Here is a 21,839-nt window from a genome sequence, read left to right on the forward strand (position 1 = left end):
GGCTAGTGAGTAGCTCACCCATCTGGACCAGTCCCGCAGCTGCAGGATGGATGTGTTGGCATTGGCCTTCATTAAGCATCTTATTCTTAACATTCATCATATTCTTGCTGCTCAGAGACCTGCCCTCCGAGAGCTCCCTTGCTCTCTTTCCTTCCCTGTCTTTTCTTTCTTTCTCTTATTCCTCCCTCGCATTCTCTCCTTTACCCCCTTGTTGTGAATCTAGGCAGATGGCTGATGGGGTAGCAGGGCCAGATACCAGGAACCAGGTGTGAAAAACACAACCGATCCTTTCCCTTAAGAATTTATGTTCTTGGCAAGGCAAATCCACAGAAGCAGAACTTTGAAGAGGAGAAGCAGGAGAACATTTAAATCCTGTTCTCTGAGCCAGAGGAGAAGCCTCAGGCTCAAGTCTGAGTTTGAGCCTCAGACTCAAGTCTTGGAAAGAGGATCTGAACTTCTTCAGGTCTTCACCACCATGAACTTCCAAGAATGTACCTCTTCCGTGCCTCCAAGCATCCTGCAAGGTCTTCCAAGGTAGATATACCTATACCCAAGGGATAAAGGGACAGACTTCTTAATTTGGCTGTGAGAGAGCAGCTCAGCTCACCCCAGAGGCTGCAGATACCCTTCCTCCAGGGTTGTTGGAATCCACTCTTATACCGCCTGAATCACTCCAGGGCTCCTGGCCCACGGATGGCCTAGCATTGGGGCAGGCCTCCTAGGGCCACTCCAGCCAGAGGCAGGGCTCAGGCAGGTTCCACACCAGCCTGGCTCCCTGTCCCCAGGCACCGGCTGAGGCCTCGAAGAAGGAGGCTGTTTCCTGCTGTTCTGCTGCCAGAAGGAGCCAGGACAGCCCCCCGCCGCCCCCCGGGAACTGGGTGCTGGGAGGTGAGAGCACCATTAGCAGCTGTGGCTACACTGGCATTAGGAGATTAATGAGGCTTTTTGAATCAGGAATGTAGCTACAGCCAACTGTTGGCAATTAGTTAGAGCAAAGCCATGCTGTGCTTTGGATCTGTCAGCTGGGACCCCCACAGGAGCAGAACAGCAGGAAGGGCTAGACAGAGAGGAAGAGATGAAACTCCACCTTTCCCCTCCTAGGCCAGCGCTCTGGCTGTTATGACCCCAAGCTAAGCCTTCCATGACCATAGCCATCTGATATCTGCCATGTTGACTGGGGACACACAGAAGGCAATGAGGGTTTTTAAGGGGTCATCTTGTCCACCAGCCTGCCTCCACTTAGCAGCACGTGGCAACGCTTCTCAAGGTCGGATCTGGGTCTAGATGACCTGGAATCCTGGAAACCTTGCTCCCAGGTGATTCCCGATGCTTCTGGTCCAGGCTGGGCACTTTGAGTAGTATGGCCCAGAGCGGCTGGGGCGGGGGCGAGGGAGAGCGTCTGTTTCATTAAGCTGAGATCTTAGTGTTTATCCTTCACCCATCATTTACTTGTTCATTCAACAGTGTCCACTCTGAGCCAGGCACCTGGATGCACAGGTCCAAGCATAGAGGTAGGTAAACGTAGCCTGGAGTAAGCAGAGTGATGCCCTGGGGGCTAAGAAGAGGAGACGGCGGGGTGGGGGGCATGGTGGGTGCAGGCCTGGGCACTAGGGAGGGCTGGGGACTCTCCGAGAGCCCGTGCCCCTCCTCCCTGCTGAGGAAGCCTCCCTGACGTTGCAGTGACTGCAGCCAGCAGCTAGGCAAGCAGAGGGGAGAGAGAAGTAATGCTCACACCATCTCTGTAAGAGAGGAAATGCACCTTAAAAGCAGTGGGAGCTAATTTGCTCTTCTGTAATCAATCACCCTGGACAGAAAACAAAAACACATCACAGTAAGCCGGGAATGGCTGAGTGCAGGCAAGGTTGGCAGGCAGGGAGGAGATTTTTCTTTTAATGGGTTTAAAGTAAAATGACTCTTAAGGACATTCGGTATATGTGTTCATGTGTATGTGTGTGGGTGTGTGCGTGTGTGTGTGTTTCCATGCCGATCTTTTTCAGACTTCTAAGCAGTGCACCCCAAAGGAAATCAGTCCTGAGTATTCACTGGAGGGACTGATGCTGAAGCTGAAACTCCATACTTTGGCCACCTGATGTGAAGGACTGACTCATTGGAAAAGACCCTGATGGTGGGAAAGATTGAAGGCAGGTGGAGAAGGGGATGACAGAGGATGAGATGGTTGGATGGCATCACCAACTCAATGGACATGAGTTTGAGTAAACTCCAGGAGTTGGTGATGGACAAGGAGGCCTGGACTGCTGCAGTCCATGGGGTCTCAAAAAGTCCGACATGACTGAGCGACTGAACTGAACTGAAATGAAGCGATCTCTAGCTCTCCCCACTGTCTGGCCTCTTCTCTGATGCATGTGTGGGCAGTGGGAAGTGAGGACTTCAGGCAAGGCTTCTCTGCCCCTCCTCCCTCTGGTGAAGATGCCTGGGAGGCAGGGAGCTTCCCCTTACCTCTGCCTTCTCGCTCGTAGCTGGATAGATGCTGTTCCCTCCTGAGCCTTAGTTTTTCTCCCTGTAGAGTGGGGAGGCCCAGATTGCTGGGCTAAGAAAGAGGAGGGCTGCGACTGACACTGGTGAGGCAAACTCCAGGAGACCTGGTGCTCTGGCTGTTTCCATCCGGATCGTGGAACTGGGGTGGGGGAACAGCTCCAGCTCCAGAAAGAGCACCCCTTTGGAGCACTGCGTGCGCCCTGTGCTGCCCCCAGCTGCTGCGTCTTGCTGGCTGCTCGGAGCTGTGCCCCAGCCAGCTCCTTCCCTAGTGCTCGCCCCCCTTCCCTGTCCTTTCTTCCCCTCCCTCCCCCTTCTCCCTCACACTCTGTCTTTCACTTCTATCTGTGCAACCGCATTTTTCAAATGGAAGTGGAGATATGGTTTGACTGTGGTTCAGAGTAGTTGAAATCTGGACATTCACGGGCACCCTAGAATGTGCAATCCGTCTGTTGCTGTGGTTCAGTCGCTCAGTCGTGTCTGATTCTTTGCGACCCCATGGACTGCAGCACGCCAGGCTTCCCTGTCCATCACCAACTCCCAGAGCTTGACCAAACTCATGTCCGTTGAGTCAGTGAGGTCATCCAACCATCTCATCCTCTGTCATCCCCTTCTCCTCCTGCCTTCAATCCTTCCCAGCATCAGAATCTTTTTCAATGAGTCACTTCTTCTCATCAGGTGGCCAAAGTATTGGAATTTCAGCTTCAGCATCAGTCCTTCCAAGGAATATTCAGGACTGATTTCCGTAAGATGGACTGCTTGGATCTCCTTGCAGTCTAAGGAATTCTCAAGAGTCTTCTCCAATACCACAGTTCAAAAGCATCAATTCCTTGGTGCTCAGCCTTCTTTGTGGTCCAGCTCTCACATCTGTACAGATGATCACTCTCAACACTCTAGTTTATATTTCCTCCTTTGCCCTACTGCTGCTCTGGGCTATAACTCCACAGCCATAACACTCTGAGTTGTGGTCAACGTGATGCCAAACATCCAGATGTTTAGAAGTGTCCAGATGGTAGATTTAAGTTTTGCAGTTTTGCTTACTCTGGGTGCTTGAAGCCCTTTGGACACAATTCAGTAAAACAAATAGGTGAATAAGTAAAGATAATCTCTATAACCCAAGAAGCGAGTTGTTTAGCATCTTGTTTTCAAAATAACTGGGAGACATATGGGGATTTTTTTTCCTTCTTGCTGGCATTGTTTGGGTGCTGTACATCACCTAAGCTGTCTCTGATCACACTTTCTGGGGATTCTCCTAGAAAAGAGAGTCTTCTAATAGAACAATCTGAGAAAGAAACACCATTGCTTGGGTTTCTGGAGCCACAGAGGCTGTAAAGAGTGTAGTTTCTCATCCAAATCCTTATTACCTCATTCATCCATCCACCATCCATTCTTCTACTCTTTCACCCCCTCTCCATCCATCCCTTCGTCCATTCATCTGTCCACGCACTTCCTGCTTTTCTTTCCTCTCTATGTTTATGCTTCCTGCCTTCCTTCCTTATTTTCCTCCTTCAAAACTATGTTCTTTGCATTGTGCTTGGTGCTAGTCCGAGCCTGCTGGGCCTCACAGTGTATCGGGTGAGACAGATGAGCACGCAGCTGTCAACACACAGTCAGATGTAGCGCATGTACGTTTTTACCCAGATCCGTCTCTAGACAATCCCTCCATCTCTCTCTCTCCCTTCGGCCTCACATTTCCTCTTCTTTCCCTGATGGGCATTGTCTTCAGGAGTTCACAGAGTCCTACAAAAGGGCCGCTCCTTTGTTAGCTAGATCTCCTTCCCAACAAGTACGGGAGGCTGGAAGGAGTGATGTATATATAAAGGTTTGAACGGTGTCCTTTTCTCTCCTCTTCCTCTTGACTTAATTCATGCTTCTGCATGGAACAGCAGCCCTCCCGCCAAGGAGCACAGTAAACTTCCGATGAGGTGAAGGACATTTCTTCCCTGCAAATGTCCTGCCCTCACTTCGCCACCCTGAAAAGGGAGCAGATGGACTGGGAGGGACAGCCATTTATTCATTTCAGTTCTGGCTGGGGTCTAGCCTGACGGGAGCCTGTAACCAAGAGGAGAGAAGCCTTGTGGGTTTTGGAGCTTATTTAAACATATTTGCAAAACCCAAGCCTGGTTAACCAGGGAAGCAGAGAGACAGAGGTTTGTATTGCGTTGTAAGATTAATAAACCAATTAAATAAGGATGGCAGCAGCCTCGCAGCCCCACTGGGGCAGAAGGCGAGTTTGACAGCTGCTCTTTTCTGATGATTGCCACACATTTTAGAAGAAAAGACAGCCTGGGCTTCCCCCCTTCCGTAAGAGAATACCCCAGGCTGTTGTCTTGTCTAATCACTCACACTGCTACTCAAGTTGTTTTCTAAGCCTGTAGGTCGAATGTCATGGTTAGCCAACTGGGAAAAAAAGAAAACAAAAGCTATTTCTTCTCTTCTAATCCTTAAAAAAAAAAAAAAAAGCAGCAGTATGAGACCATTTATTTCTCCCTGTGATGCACATTCCCAGGTAGGCAGGGGAATTCTGGGAGTATCAGTAGGCAAACCCCAGAGAAGTCTAGACTTGCTCCCTCTCTGTCGTGTGAGTGCGCCTGTCCGCAGCTCGGGCTCCCCCAGGGTTCGGCCTGGGTGTGGCATTTTGCAAGTATTACATTAGGTTTGAATGTTCCTCCCGTCCCCCTATCTCCCAGCCATTGCCTGGGGCATAATTAGTGGAAAAAAACCAAAAAGGCCCTTTTGCAAAGTCCAGTGAAGGACCCAAGTATCCTGTTCAGGCAATGACAGCGAGGGGTGAACCCCACACTCCTCTCTTTTCTTGAGACCTGTAGGCATGCCCCGTTCTTGGCCTGGGGATGGAAGGCTTCCTGATTAAGACTGAGTGAGACTGTGGACAGATAGGCACCCCCGATGGGACGGGTCAGTTTGGAGCCCTCGCCTGCACTGCTGTCCAAGAACGCAGAGAGTGTGAAGGGCTTCCCGCCCGGCCCAGCTGTGCAGCCCTGCGTGCTCTGGGGGCCCCGTTCCGTCAGCCGCCTTGGTTTCCTTTCACAGCTGTTAGATGTGCTCCGATCTGGAGTCTGTCAGATGCTGGGGGTCAGGGCAAGTTTCAGGGAAGATTCTGGGTGGTTTAGTTTTCTCATTTGCAGGAAGAAAACAAAAAGTGAGGGGTAATAATTATAGAATGATGATAATTTAGAAATCAATGATAAAAAAGAATAATTATAATAGAATCAATTCTATCCACATTATGAAATTGGCGGAGACGCAGGATGACTAATGTATTTGGAGAATTCTAGTAAAAAAGGAGTATTTGTAGTTATCAGGAAGTGCCTGGATGCTTTTCTGGAACAAAATAGGGAGTGAGTCAGTCAGATTGACCTGGGACTTACCAATTTCTACCTGCCCAAGTTTAACCCCTCTGAGTGTCTCTTTAAGTGGGCGTGACAACACTTAAGGTCAGAAGTGTGGACTTTGATGTCATGATCAGGCCTTTCCACCTACTAGCTGTTGATTAATATTGAAAGATTTATTTGAGCCTTATTTTTCTCATATGTAAAATCGGAATGATCGTAGCTCTTGCCCCGTAGGATTATTGTAAAGACTGATTACGATCACTCATGTAAAGCTTACAATTTAGTGCCTGGTATGCGTCGGTGTGTGCCTGTCAGTCATGTCCAACTCTGGGAACCTACTGACTGTAGCCTACCAGGCTCCCCTGCTTGTGGAATTTCCCAGGCAAAAATGCTGGAGCGGGTTGCCATTTCCTATTCCAGGGGATCTTCCCAATCCAGGGATCGAACCAGTGTCTCCTGCGTTAGCAAGTAGATTCTTTACCGCTGTGCTACCTGAGAAGCCCTTTCGTGTCTTGTACATAGTAAGTATTCACCGTAATAGTAATAACTATATATCGTAACCTTAATTATTCCTATTAATAAGTGAAATCACACATATATAAACATCCTGCACAGTATCTGGCACATGGTAGATGTTCAATAAATCCAAGTCCCCACACTCTCTCCTTCCTAAATGAATACATCAGTCTATGCGTGAAAAACCTGGCTTAGAGGGGCTTCCAGTTGAACAGAAAGACTGCTGTAATAGCGGACAGAGACAGAGGGGGTCCCAAGACTTTGAAAGCTCTTGGTCCAGAGTCACTGCTTTCTTTAGAAAACAGAAATGCCCTTAAGGAATTAGGTAGAAGAACAAGGCAGACAAGCCCGACTCTGCAGGAAACCTAGAGCTGGCCTCTGCTGCCAGGACCCCTCCCCACCCCCTGACTCAGAGGCAGTGCCCTTCCGTTTTGCTTATATGCCTTTCAAAAACACACCCTAAAATCTAGGTGGCGCCTCCAACATCCTTAAGTAAATATCTACAATTTTCTCCATAAGTTGAAATCACTTCAGAGGGTATGATTTCAGCATATCATAAATATGGACGCTTTAAATGAAACTATCATCACTTGTTAAATATATTCTTTGGAATCTAAATACCATAATGATTTGATATCCACCTTCATCCATTTAAAAAGCCTGTGAGTAAACTTTTAACAGTAAGAATTTTATTTCATTCTCCTTCTTACACTTGTCTTTCTGTTCTGTCTCTCTCAGAATTTTATTCTAATGTAGTAAGTTTTTGTATTGGATAATCCTTTATTGACTATTGACTATACATTTCTGAAATAATACTGTATCTGTGTTATATTTGTGTCAGAAATTTAAAAAAAACTTATTTTTAATTGTGGTTAAAAAATACATAAAACTTACAACTGTAACCATTTTTAGGTAGTGTTAAATATATACACATTGTTGTATATAATGTTTTTAATATTAAAATATTTCCATAAAGTTCTAAATATTAAAATTGTTTCTTGAATGAGTGATCATTATAATTATTATCAGCGTACCCCAAATCAAAATATAGTATATATAACATAAATTTTGTCAATAGTAAATTAAATAATAAAAATTCATTGTGGCTACATTTCTTAATGTGGTTAATGGGATTGTCCTAGTTGGATAACAAGTATTACATATTGCTAGAATGAAAAAGGGAGCCACATCAATGCTATTTTTTTAAATTAAAAAAAAATTCTATTCTTTTCTGAAGACTATTTGCTTTGTTTTTCTTAGATGTGAACATTGACAAATCTTACTAATGTGAGTAACTGGATAGGAACAGGAGATATTTTGATAACTTCATTAATTATTTGAAATCTTTTTGGATTAAATGCCCCCCAAATCACACAGTGATCCTTCTTCAAAAATTATTTTCTCCTTCAATTTTGTTGAAAAAGAAAAGGCTTCCTAAGGCATTTGTTATCCATCATTAGGACCATTCACTTTTTCCATTTCTGAGACTATCCTAAAGACTTTTCTAAAATTTATTCAATGACTATTAACTACATCTGCTATTTTTTCACTTTGTCTAGTTCAATTTATTTATAAAAATTGGAAAATTAAAATATCATTAATTTCAATCCACTTTTCCCAATGCAATTTTAAGAAATAAAATAGTTCTATTTTATAACATGTTTAAATACCTTTTGGCTAAAACCTTGGAGCTCAGATTTAGCCCTTTTGACTTATGGAAAATGCATAATCTATTTAGCAACACTAGTCTTTCTTGTCAACCCAATCTACAAGAGAGATTTACTTTCTCTAAGAAAATGTCTGACAAATTTTTAATTCAAATCAACATTATAGTACATTTTGGGGGATATTATGAAACCTACCATAAAAAAGACTGCTTCTAATCTTGTAAAAATGATTATTCAAAGCAGACAAGATGAAGGTCATGAAGAATATAATTAATCTATTTCCTGAAAAGTTGTAGAAACAAGAATAAACTCATTCACTGTTTTTCATTAGTTTGTCATAATTCAATGTTTTGTGCCCAAATTTAAGTTATTTATGAAACAAAAAGCATGATGAAAAAGTGTGGCATTTTCTGAGTAATTCTGTATGTACTGAATTTTAGAATTAGTTTTTGGAAATAAATAAGAATCTTGTATGAAAACACAGAAATAACTCCTTTAATTTCGTAGACATTGAGATAAATTTTCTAACACGTTTAATGAGAGGAAAAGGTATATATTGCTAAAAATGAGTGTATCAGCAGCTAGCATTTAATTTTCTTTCTTGATTAATAGTTGTAGGAGGGAAAATATTTAAACATCTTATAAGGTGAAGTAATCTCAGGATTGATTGTAATTGGAACACATATCTCACTATATTACTTGATAAAATAGATTTTAACAACCTACTAAATAATGCACACCGCATTTAAAAGAAATCACATAAAACTTTTATCTGTGGGTTATATCCAGTACAACTTCCCAACTTCAGTAGCCCCTGAAAACGCTTCAGTTGTGTTTAAAAGAATCCGTGTTACAAACCTGTGCTGGTGCGGCGGCTCAGAGGTTTTGTTGTTCTTTGCTGTTTGCTTTTGGCTCATCCTAGAATTGAGTATTGAGAGAAGTTGGGAAGGATCACTTTCCTTTGCTATGGTGGGTGAGGGAAAGCCATTTTCAGCCTTCAACAGTGCTTACAACGTTGTCTTTCCTTCACTCTCCCCAGACTCTGTCAAAGCCTCGCAGTTTCGACAAGGCTTAAGGAATGCAGAGCTGCGGTCCTTACCCCAAATGCCAGCATACCCACTGCGTGAATTCTGCAATGCATCTGACAAATGCCACTGATGAACCTGTCTGCAGGCAGCAACAGAGACAGAGACAGAGAACAGACTTGCAGACACGATGGGGGAAAGAAAGGGTGGGACGAGTTGAGAGAGCAGCAGGGAAACATGCCTGTTGCCTGTATGGCACAGGGAGCTCAGACTGGTGCTCTGCCACAACCTGGAGGGGCGGGGTGTGGTGGGAGGGGGAGGGGGGCTCAGGAGGAAGGGCCGTAAGTACTTCTGTGGCTGATTCATGTTGGTGTACGGCAGAAACCAGCACTACGGTTATTGTAAAGCAATTATCCAGCAATAATTTTTTTTTTTTTTTAAAGTCACTTCTCTAAGGATCCGCCATGTAGGATGTGGCTTTCTTTTACCTAAAGAATGGATGAAACAGGGAAGGGATGGAAGTCCTAAGGTGAGGTTCTTGTGCCTTCATTCACCAAACTAATACCTTTAACTGTCCTTTTTGTTTGGTGCAGTGAAGGATTTTACATCCTATAGAGACACCATAATGGAGTTGGGAATGGGTGAAGGAAACACTTTTCTTTTGTAAAAACAGGAGAAGGGTGATTAAAATGGGGGAGGATGAAAAAAGGGAACCAGAAATTTGAGGACTTACAACTGATAAAAGTAACCATATCTGCGGACCCCTAGGAAAACCCATACACGTTGAATGTCTTTTTCCAACATCTATATGCGTATGTACACACGTACACATGCACACAGGCTTACAAGCTCATATCCGCTGTACACTCCCAAACGTTCTCTCACACACCTTCACACTTACACATACTCTTGCACTCACACACATATAGGACTCACAGACTCACAAATGCAGAAAAATCCATATATACTCACAGTCACTCACACTGACTTACATACTCACATACATCCACACACACCTACACTCACACAAAGTATAGAGGGTGGTACTAGGCCCAGAGAGGTCTTTTAGTTGCCTTAGGTCACACAGCACATGGAGAAGGAAATGGCAACCCACTCCAGTGTTCTTGCCTGGAGAATCCCATGGATGGAGGAGCCTGGAGGGCTGCTGTCCATGGGGTCACAAAGAGTCGGACACGACTGAGCGACTACACCACCACCACCACACAGCATAGTTGTGTGCTTCAGCTTTAAGATTACTTTTCTAAGACATCATCTATAACTCTCCTCACCTAGGCTACAAGTTTTGCCTGTCTTCTAGGAGACTGGGAGTGATCGGATTGTTGAGGCGTTTGGCCCCTCGCCTCGCTAGGATGATAAGGTGCCAGGTCTTGGCAAGTCGAACCGAATCCCCTGCTGTGTCAGTGTGCTTGCCCTCGGAATCAGCAGTGTTTCTCTCGGAGGCAGTGCAGCTAGGGAGACCGGTCCTAACAGCATAGGAGTCCGGGAATGTCCCTAACTGATGGCTGGTTCTGGCATCAGTTGCTGGCTGGCAGCAAACAGGAATCACTATTGATGCGCCCGGACACACTCGTGCTGCTTGCGGTCCTGCTTGTCCAGCGAGAGGCAGCCTGGTTGCCTGGATGGGGGCGGTCGCCTTGGGATGCGGTCCCAGGCCTGCCCCAGGTGTGCTGTGTGACCTAGAGCAGGCAAAACACCTCTCTGGATGCCCCTCCAACCCATGTAATACGCCTGGGGGTAAGCGTGTGTCTTAAGTATGCAATGCGTGTGAGTGCATGAGTGTGTGGATATGTGTCTGAGCATGAGTTCGGGAGTGTATGGCATGCGTGCGTGTGTGTGAGTGTGTATCTCTTTCAGTGCAACAGTGTTTGTAAGTGTGAAGTTGTGTGTGTGATGAGTGTGTGTGTGTATGTGTGTGTACATGCAGATGTTGTAGAAAGGAAGGGTGAGGCAAAGGGGAATCTCTTAGGATTTTGAGAGATTCAGGAGTTGGTGAAAGACAGGGAAGTTTTGAAGTTCCGGGAACTGGTGACGGACAGGGAAGCCTGGCATGCTGCAGTCCATGGGGTCGCAAAGAGTTGGATACGACTGAACGACTGAACTGAACTGAACAAGGGATTTCAGATCATCATAGTACCTCCCAGTAGTGGGTGAGGATGCATGAGATTTCTCTGCTTCCTTCAACAGACACTGATTGGTACATGCAACATATGTCTGCTGCTGGGCCCAGACGAGGAGCTCAGTGCTACACCAGGCCAGTGTGGTTCTTGTCCTCATGGAGCTTATGGTCTTGGATTCAGATTAGAACACAGGCTTTAGCACTTCCATGTGAGAGTGACCACAGGGGCTCTTAGGGACTGTGGGGTCACAGAGGAGGGCCCCTGGATGCAGCTAGAGACAGTGCCCTTCCCGCTGAGCCTGAAGAGTGGGCACGGTCCCAGACCAAGCAGAAGCAGGGTGCTTGGGGCACTGCCCGCTATGTTGTGCTGTGTTCAGCTGATTCAGTCGTGTCCGATCCTCTGCGACCCCGTGGACTGTAGCCCACCAGCCTCCTCTGTCCATGGGATTCTCCAGGCAAGAACACTGGAGTGGGGTGCCATGCCTCCTCCAGGGGATCTTCCGACTCAAGGATCGAACCTGCATCTCTTATGCCTCCTGCATTGGCAGGCGGGTTCTTTACCGCTATCATCACTACTAGCTAAATGTGGCTGTTGAGCACTTGAAAATATGACATGTCCAAATTGACATGTGCTAATTGATGCGTTTGAACTGTGGTGTTGGAGAAGACTCTTGAGAGTCCCTTGGACTGCAAGGAGATCCAACCAGTCCATTCTGAAGGAGATCAGCCCTGGGATTTCTTTGGAAGGAATGATGCTAAAGCTGAAACTCCAGTGCTTTGGTCACCTCATGAGAAGAATTGACTCATTGGAAAAGACTCTGATGCTGGGAGGGATTGGGGGCAGGAGGAGAAGGGGACGACAGAGGATGAGATGGCTGGATGGCATCACCGACTCCATGGACGTGAGTCTGAGTGAACTCCGGGTGTTGGTGATGGACACGGAGGCCTGGTGTGCTGCGATTCATGGGGTTGCCAAGAGTCAGACATGACTGAGCGACTGAACTGAACTGAACTGAACTGAAGTGAATAGGTGTAAAATACATACTAGTCTTTGAAGACGGGGTGTGGAAAATAATGTAAATTATCTCAATATTTTATTATCTTAATCGCATGTTGAATGCTGGATACATTTTGGGTGTTGTTTAGTTGCTCAGTGTGTCTGACTCTGCCACCCCATGAACTGTAGCCCATTGGGCTCCCCTGCACATGGAGTTTTCCAGGCAGGAACCATGAAGCGGGTTGCCATTTTTCTTCTCCAGGGCATCTTCCCCACCTGGGGATTGAACCTGTGTCTTCTGCACTGGTAGGTGGATTCTGTACCCCTGAGCCACCAGGAAAGCCTGACATTTTGGATAGATTGAATTAAATAAAGTGTATTATTAGTGATAAGATCACCTATTTCTACTTTTTTTTTCAGTGTGGCCACTAGAAAATTTAAGATGGTATAAGTGGCTCGAGTTCTTCTGGTGTTTTCCTACTGGCCAGCACTGCTCTAGGCAACAAGAATGGTTTGTGCAGAGACCCAGAGGTTCTGTGGTCTGTGCAGAGGTTCAAGGGGTTTGGAGAACTGGAAGACATTTCTCATTGTTCAGATTGGGGGTGGGGAGAGAGCTGGTGAGAGTGGGGGAGGTTGCGGGGCAGCAGCAACATGAAGGGGCCAGTGAGCCTTTAACGGCATTAGTGGAGGAGAGTTCCCTGGTGGTCCAGTGGTTAAGACTCTGTGCTTCCACAGCAGGGATCACAGGTTCAATCCCCTTGCTTGGGGAACTAAGATCTTCCATGCTGTATGACATACCCCATCCCCGACCCCAAAAGCATCATTGAAGGCAGCAGGGGGGATTTTTTATTTTGCTGCACTGGTTCCTCATTGTGGTCTGCGGGCTCTCTAGTTGTGACATGCAGGCTTAGTTGCCTTGCAGCCTGTGGGATGTTAGTTTCCTGCCCAGGGACTGAGACCACATCCCCTGCATTGAAAGGTGGATTCTCAACCGCTGGAGCACCATGGAAGTCTCAGCAGGAAGGATTTTAAGCAGGAACATGCCTTGAATGGGCTCCCCTGGAGGCTCATCAGTAAAGAATCTGCCTGCAAAGCAGGAGACATGGGCTCGATCCCTGAGTCAGAAAGATCCCCTGGAGGAGGGCATGGCAACCCGCACCTGTATTCTCGACCAGAAAATCCCATGGCCAGAGGAGCCTGGAGGGCTTCAGTCTATAGGGTCACAAAAAGTCGAACGTGACTGAAGTGATTTAGCATGCATGCAGGCCTTGAACAGATTGACATGCTTTAGAAATTCTCTGGCTTCTTCATGGAAAATGGAATAAGAAGTGGAGGCAAAATTGACAGCAGGAAGGCCATGAGGAAGGTTCCGCGCTGATCCGGATGAGAGAAGTCAGTGGCTGGGCTTTGGGGTTCCCAGTGTGGATGCAGAAAAGGAAGTATGAGTATACTCACAACAGTCACAGAATCACTTCTGTAAGGCACTCTACAGGAACCCAAGTCTTCAGCGTTTGCATCTGATTTATGTGGAATCCTAAAATCACAGACTGATGGGGGCAGGAAGGTAGCTTGGAAGTTATCTGGCCATTCTTCTTTAAAGCTTTGATAGAATGTTTAGTCCCAAACCTGAAGAACTCTACAACAGGTGGGTGATTGCTTCCTGGGCAGGGGAGAGGTTTTCTTCCCAGGGGAGGTTTGTCAGAGCGGCAGCTGCGTGAGTATCCCCTGGAGAGCAGGCCACATGCATCTCTGAGAGATTGGTCTGGAGGTGGCAGTCCCCCCGAGCAGCTGGTCCCCGCTTGGTCCTCTTTCTGCAGAGGTCACTGCTTTGGCAGATTCTTGGGAATTGCCAGGTGCCTATTAAGAGCTCCTGTCTCCTTGGTGCTGCCCACAGTCTCACACCCTCAGGAATTTCATGGCCCTGATGTAGAAATTCAGCCACTACTTGGCAGCTGTCCTTAAGAGTCTCCCAACTGGTTCCCCCATTGATGATTTTGTGCACCGGCCCCAGCCTCGGATTCTTCGTGATGCTGAAATCTAGTTACTCTCCACCCCTGCCTCAAAATCTTCCAAGGTGCCCCACGTTCCAGAGATGGAAGCTCTTGCACGTGTGCATTCTAAGTTGCTTCAGTCGTGTCCGACTCTGTGTGACCCTGTGGACTGCAGTCTGCCAGGCTCCTCTGTCCATGGGATTCTCTAGGCGAGAATACTGGAGTGGTTGCCATGCCCTCCTCTAGGGGATCTTCCCGACCCAGGGAAGGGACCTCCTAGGTCCGCCTGCATCAGCAGGTGGCTTCTTGACCACTGGCGCCACCTGGGGAGGCCAGCACGCCTTCACAGGCTCCTCAGGGCTCTCTACCATCTGGTCCTCTTCCTCCTCTCATCTCCCATTCTTCTTTCCAAGTCTCTGACCCTCTAATGGTGCTGACCATCTGCGAGTCTCAGAACACACCCCAGTTTGACTCACACTGGTTTCTACCTACTGTCAGCCTCTCACTTTCTCCCCTGAGATGTAGTCTGTATATTTCCCAACATCATGGAAGACTAGTGCCTTCCTGAAGCCTTCTCTTCTGTCTCACCATCATTCACCCCAGGCTCCTCTGCCCTTCCACATGAGCCAGCCTGTTTACATGCTTTCCTTCCCTTCCTGAATTCCTGACAGGTAGGGACTCTGCTTTCTTTGTGCTTGGAACCTAGGGATGGATAAGAAACACTAAATGTCGTTTTGAGGCCTTGGCCTGCCTGGCACAGTCACGGCAACTCGGATCAGGAGGCAGAGCTAGGACCAGGGTGAGTGAGGAGCCTAACGTGCAAAATATAGGGAAGCATGCAAACAAAAGAGAGCGTAAACTGTCAGGCGCCCACCCTGTGCAGGCCTGATGCGGGGAGTGTCTCCAAGGCGTCTCCCTTGCCTGATCCTAGTCTGAGCTCTGGCAGGAGGGAGGGATTGGAGAAGTCTTGGAACCTAGAGTGGGCCCAACTACAGGGACAGGCCGGATTCCAGAGTCCAGTTCCTCCTCTCACACTGACACATGAAGCCATCAAAATGAGCCCATGCCCACGGGGCACAGAACTCCCAGTGTGATTCCAGAGCCCACTGGCGCCAGGAGAGTGACACGTTCCCAACAGATAGGAGGGCCTAGGAATCCTGAAATGACTGATGCTTGGAACACTCCAGAGACAGATAAGATGACAGCGCTCGCGTGATGTCCCTCTAAGGGAGCAAGGTACCAGCTGTGGGGTGGGGCGTGGCAGCAGGGAGTAGTCTTATGACGTACAGCCAATTAAAGCATATGAACTAGCAGGGCTCCTGCTAGTAGTGACGGGTCTAAGGTTAGATCAGGGACTTGAGGCTAATTGATTAGAACCTATGAGTCGCTCCATGTTTCCACGGGCCCTCCTCCGTGGGACTGAGTGGGGAAGAAGAAACGTAAAGAATTACATCCTGGCGGGAGTGCGGACAGAGAGGACAGCCAGCCTGTGTGCTGAGCACACTAGGCCCTGTGGCCGATTGCACTGGAGCGGTGAGGGTGTCACAGGAACCCCGCCCTTCTCTCTGGAGCCGTCTCTCAGGGTGTGGTCAACGTGAAGAAAGGGGGCATGGAGGGGAGGGGAGGCACAGAGGCGGAGGCTGTTTAAATATGGCCCAAGCCACATCTGTACTGGTTTGTGGATGGAAACAGCGTTCCCTGAAGAGTAGCCAACGGGTGCAGTTATAGAGCTCTAGCAGCGGTCCTCTGCGGCCAGGTCGTGGCTGAGTCAGAAAACCCAGGGAATCATGCTGTAGGTATAGCTCTGTGGGCTTCAAACCTGGGAGTTTCTGGTTCACAGGTCTAGAGTTCATTTCAAATGAGCTCTCAGGGTGAGATGCCGCTTGATTTGGGAGCCACTGCTGGGAGCTGAGTTGAAGGAGGCCAAGAAGCTGGCAGTTCATTTGCAGTTAGTCTCATGTTTTCCTTTAGGCCTTCTTTAAGCCATGAAATTCTCCCAAAAGTGCACCGCTGATATTCAAACGAGAATATTAAGGACAAGATTCTGAGAAACACTAAATATTTCTAGCTGTTGTACTTTCCTTTCCTCTGTATCACTCCTTTCAGATGTCCTGACAGTCCTTTTTTTGCTTTAGTGAAGAGGTTCTCAAACCTCGGCATGCAAAAGAGTCATCTAGAGATCTTGATTAAACACACATTATCTTCCATGCCAGAGTTTCGGAATAAATGGATCTGGGTTGGAATGAGGCCTGATAATTGCGTTTTAAACGACTTTCCAAGTGATGTTGATATTACTGGTCCAGAGACCATACTCTGCGAACCACGCCCGGATCTGGTGAAACAAAAGGTATAACATACACGTAATTAGAATTCCAAAAGGAGAAGAAAGAGATACATGAGCAGAAGAAATATGTGAAATAGAAATGGCTGGGGATGTTCCAAAGCCAATGACAGACGCTAAGCCCCAGATTCGGGAAAGCCAAGCCTGAATGAGTGGGGCGGTGTTACGTGGACACCTAAGTTAGTAACCATGAAGGAGCTGCTAAAGGGAGGTTATTCGCACCCTGCCAGCTCTGCCTGAGAAACGGGCTTGCCAAAGCAGTTTTACTGTAAAAGTCAGTTTTTGGGTGGCCTTGATTTTTGTTTGTATCCCAGGAAGCCTTCCAGGTAAGCCAGAATGAGAAAACAGGTCAGCTCATTGCATGGAGCCGAGTGAGAACAGAAGGCAACAGGGAGCGATCTGTTGCTGGAGGGAGAAAGCTCACCTAGGCCATCTTGGCTTTGGGTTATTGTTGCCATTTTCTAAGAAGGACGCTTGTGACTTTGCCTCTCCAATGTGCCAAGAACAAAATAGAAAATACAGCATTTCACGGGCTGTTTTGCCACATCTCTTAGGAAGCATTTGATTGATGTGTTGGATTGAGTTGCTCAGAAGTTGAGTGTTCTGGAATTTAATGCTCTGATGTCTGAGATGATCAAAATGCACCGAAGAATATTAGCTTCAAGCAGTATTAAAAGATGCTCTGCTGCTGCTGCTGCTGCTAAGTCGCTTTAGTCGTGTCCAACTCTGTGCGACCCCATAGACGGCAGCCCACCGGGCTCCCCCATCCCTGGGATTCTCCAGGCAATGTGTCTGTATTGAGTAGGTAGTGTTGTGGGAAGTGGAGAAAGCCAGGTTCTGAAATGCCTCAAACAAAGTGAACAAGTTTCTTTGTTATGAACCTTTAATATGAGCAAACGTGCAACGGGAGTTCTTTTTTATTGAAGTATGCTTGATTTACAGTGTGGTGTTAGTTCCAGGGGTACAACACAGTAATTCAGTTATACATCTATGTATTCTTTTCCAAAGTCTTTTCCCTTATAGGTTGTTACAAAATATTGAGTACAGTTCCCTGTGCTATACAGTAGGTCCTTGTTGGTTATATATTTTATAATGGGAGTCTTGACAGAGGAGGTGGAAAACTATACTGCGGTGTGAAATATTTCCCAAACTAATTTGAATACAGGCACTTTTTCCCCCTACAGAATGCCTGTACTAGAGGCAAATAATTTCCAGTGTGCTGTTTAAACAAACTAAAGGTTTTATTTCCTTTCAGATGAATGAAATCCAGATGTTGGCAGTCCAGGTGACTATGGCTGTGATATCCCCTTCTTTTATCTCCCTATTCTTAGATTCTTGGCTTATTACTTCTACCCCCCCCCCCCCCAGTCACTACACAGTTCCTGATGGCTAACACTGAGCTCACCATCACATACCTGTTCCATGCAGAAAGTTGGGAGAGAAGGGTGAAGGGCATGAAGTTGGTCCCCCTTGTCAGAGCATCTCCCTTGGGATTTCCTGGACGTCCCATCCCATAAGTTCTATCTGCATCTCATTTGGTACATTTAGCTGACATGGAGACTAGGAAATGTGGGCCCAGAGCTGGGCACATTGCTGCTGTAAAAATTAATAAACAAACATCTCAATTTAAAAAGTCAGGAGATCAAAAGAGGTAGCTCTTATGTCTTGTGATGAAAGCAGAGCCCAACAAGAAGAAAGACTTCCTCTTCTTGCCTGGCAAGAACTCAGCCAATGAGAGGCAGTTACAACTCAACAAATGAAAAGCCAGCCTGGCAAGAACCCAGCCAATGAGAGACAACTCAGCCAATGAAATTCCTCCAAGGGACCCTTTGTTTACTATAGCCCTTCCAATTTCCTTTTCTCCTCTCTAAAGGAGTTATCTCCATTTTTGCTGGGGATTTGCATGTGGCTCACCATGTGCAAACACTGAATTGCAATTTTTGCTGATCCCAAATAAACTCTCCCCCCCCACCCCTTTTTTTTTTTCCTGAAGAAATAATTGGCAGTCTATTTGTTTTAGGTCAACACTGCTCTGAGTTAAATCAGAAGACTTTTTCTTTTTTAATTGGGGGATAATTGCTTTACAATGCTATGTTTGTTTCTGCCATACATCAAGGGGAATCGTGCATAAGTATACATATGTCCCCTCCCTCTTGAGCCTCTCTCACACCTAAATCAGAGTGTTATAGCCAAAGAGGAAAGGAAGAAATGTCAAGGAGGCAAACAGTCTCTATACAAACATCCAGCCAAACAAAGCTCAGGGCTAAGTTTAGGAAATGTTGGTGTGTACTGATTCCTCACTGGTCTCCAATGTTTTGTCTTACAGGTTACATGATCTTTTTTTGTTTTCTCTCTCTCACACACATTCTGTATTTCCATTTATCTTTGTCTCTCAACACACATATAAGTATACAGAAATTTGTATATCTATGCAGGTATGTCTTAGATCCTCCACAAACTGTAAATGACTAATAGGCTTAGAGCAGGAAGAAAATTTAGAAACTATTTAGCTCAGTGGTTCTCAACTGTGGTAGCATGTTAGAATCAGTTGGAGGAATTTATAAAAATATTTATGCTTGAGTCCTACTAGTTTGAATTATAATCTTTGGGGATAATGCCCAAACATTCATCTTTTTTTCCCTAAGTCTTTCTTCCCAGTTAATTCTACTCTGTAGCCAGTTTGCAAATATGTGGTCTAGACTTACTTCATCATATTACAGGAAAATTGTCTGTGAAATTATTTCTTTCATGTCTGTTTACCCCATGAGACTGTAAAACCTATGAGAGCAGTCATAGTACCTATTATGTTAACGCGATATCCATCCCCAAAGCTTAGCACAGCCCTAGCACAAATTTGAGTGAATTAATATGAATGAATGAGTCATCCAAGGCTCAGAGAGGAGAAGGTCCTCATGCAAGGTCATAGAGCAAATACACACACGGCTGAACGAGGATTAGAAATTTTATCTCTCAACTTCCTGTTCCGGGCGCCTTCAGGTAGCCCACGGCTTCCATAGTCGGATGGTCAGGACTTGGAGCTCTTTACTCCAGATGTGCTTTATTGCTCCTGCAGCGCTTATTCTATGCTGTTGTAATTATTTGTGAATCTCAGGTAAGGAACTGTATCTTCTTTCTTCAAGCATCATCAGCCACATACCTTGCCCGGCTCACCATAAATAACTCATCATAATAGCTAACAGGGAAAGAAAGAAAGAAAGAGCCCATGCCAATTCACTCCTTTGGAATACCATAACTTTTTTTCAGAGTCTTTCTTGTCAAAAATCACTTCTTCAACCTTCCTTTTCTATGCCTTAACCCTGGCTTTTATGTGGTCTCTAGCCAATTGCTCAATTTTAATTACCTGTCTGGTTGAAAAGTTTTGAAAACTAATTCACAGTAAGGTGTTAATGATTGATAAGGTTTGATGGAATACACCTTTTGGGGATCTTTGCATATCAACCAAGAACAGTGTCCTGACTTGAAAAAGGAAAAAAGTCTAAGTATAATGATCAGAACTCCTGAGGGACAACTAGGGCTGTAAGCAGAATGGCCTTCCAGGAAAGATATAATCACATCAAAACACTTGTCATGTAGCAGGCAGGTAGGTTTTCCTCTTTGAGTAAGGAACCTGGAAGGTACGCCTAGAGGTCAAGTCCTCGAGTCTGCCTTAGTTAGAGATCTGCCTTGATCGTGGGGTCCTCACTGTAGATACATTATGCACGCAATGGTAAAGACCAGCAGCTTCCCTGGGGTGAAGTGGGGGCTTGGCCACAGGAGCTCAGACCCATATGGTCCAGGAGGAAGGAGATGCATATTCAGTGCCTGAAGCAGAGCTCTTAATAAATGTTAACTCTCTTTCTTCTCTCAGCAGGCATTGCTCAGTCAGCAGCCCCAGAGGGAACAATTAGATTGTTTATCCAAACCTCAGCCACTTTGCTATGTAATTGATTTTTCATTGAGTGTATTTAAGAAATGGTTATTTACATGAATACGGGCACACCAGGGACAGGGCAGCATCTGATCACAGGAAATGGGAGGGAACCTAGATCAAAGTGCGGAATTTAGTGGGAGGGAGGGGGGGCTTTGGAGGCAGACAGCCTTGGCTGGGAGTCTGACTCTGGCTGCTGACTTTGTGTATTTGGGCAAATTATTAACCCTCTGAGCCTTGGTCTCCTCATTTGAAAAGGGAGTAAATTTACTTGAGAATGAAATTGAACAATGCTTATAAAATGCTGAGAGCTGGGCCTGCTGCATTCTCAATACTATAGTTCTCTCTAGACTATTGTTATTATTACTACCACGGTTAGTTTCCATGCCAGGGAAGCTCTCAGTCCACCACTTAGCCTACCTGATCCTAACCGTATCCCACCGCTTGCCCTAAGTCTTACCTCTTGCCCAAAGCACCCCCTGGTGGTTCTGGTCCTTCTCTAGTTACCACCCTCTTCCACGATCATTTACGAGATTTAGTCTGTAGCATCATGCTTTAAACCTTAGTTAGAAGTGATTCTGTCTTCTTTTTCCTCATCTAGACAAGGGATTGGCAAACTATAGCACAATGGCCAAATCTGGTCTATTCTTTTGTGGGTTCTAAGTTAAGGATTCACTGGGGGCTCAGCTCCTGCAGTGCGGGAGATCTAGGTTCGATCCCTGAGTTGGGAAGATCCCCTGGAGAAGGGAAAGGCTACCCACTCCAGTATTCTGGCCTAGAGAATTCCATGGATTGTATAGTCCATGGGGTGGCAAAGAGTGGGACACGACTGGCCGACTTTCACTTTCGCTTGAGCTAAGAATAGTTTTCACATTTTTAAATGATTGAAAAAAAGTCAAAGGAAGAATGCTATTTTATAATACATGAAAGTGATGTGAAACTCAAATTTTAGTGTTTGTAAATAGAGCTTTATTGGAAGACATCCACACCCATTCATTTGTATATTCCCTATGGCTGCTTTTAGGCCACAGTGGCAAAGCTGAGTAGTTATTAAAGATTGTTTGATCCATAAAGTGAAAAATACTTAGTACCTGGAAAGGGGTTTGGGGAGAACAGATGCATGTATATGTATGGCTGAATCCCTTCACTATTTACCTGAAACTACCACAACATTGTTAATCGGCCATATACCAATACAAAATGTTTTTGGTGTTAAAAAATAAAAATAAAAAAAAATATTTAGTATCTTGTCCCTTATAGGAACATTTGCTGAACTCTGGACTATAAGCTGCTTAGGTGGCAAGATGTGCCGTTCTTGTTTGAATCTCCATGGCACGGAGCAGACACTTGTCATATAGCAGGTGTTAGACAAATCCTCTGCATCCTGAAGC

Source organism: Ovis canadensis, chromosome 12 (assembly GCF_042477335.2).
Source record: "Ovis canadensis isolate MfBH-ARS-UI-01 breed Bighorn chromosome 12, ARS-UI_OviCan_v2, whole genome shotgun sequence".
Lineage (NCBI taxonomy): Eukaryota > Metazoa > Chordata > Mammalia > Artiodactyla > Bovidae > Ovis > Ovis canadensis.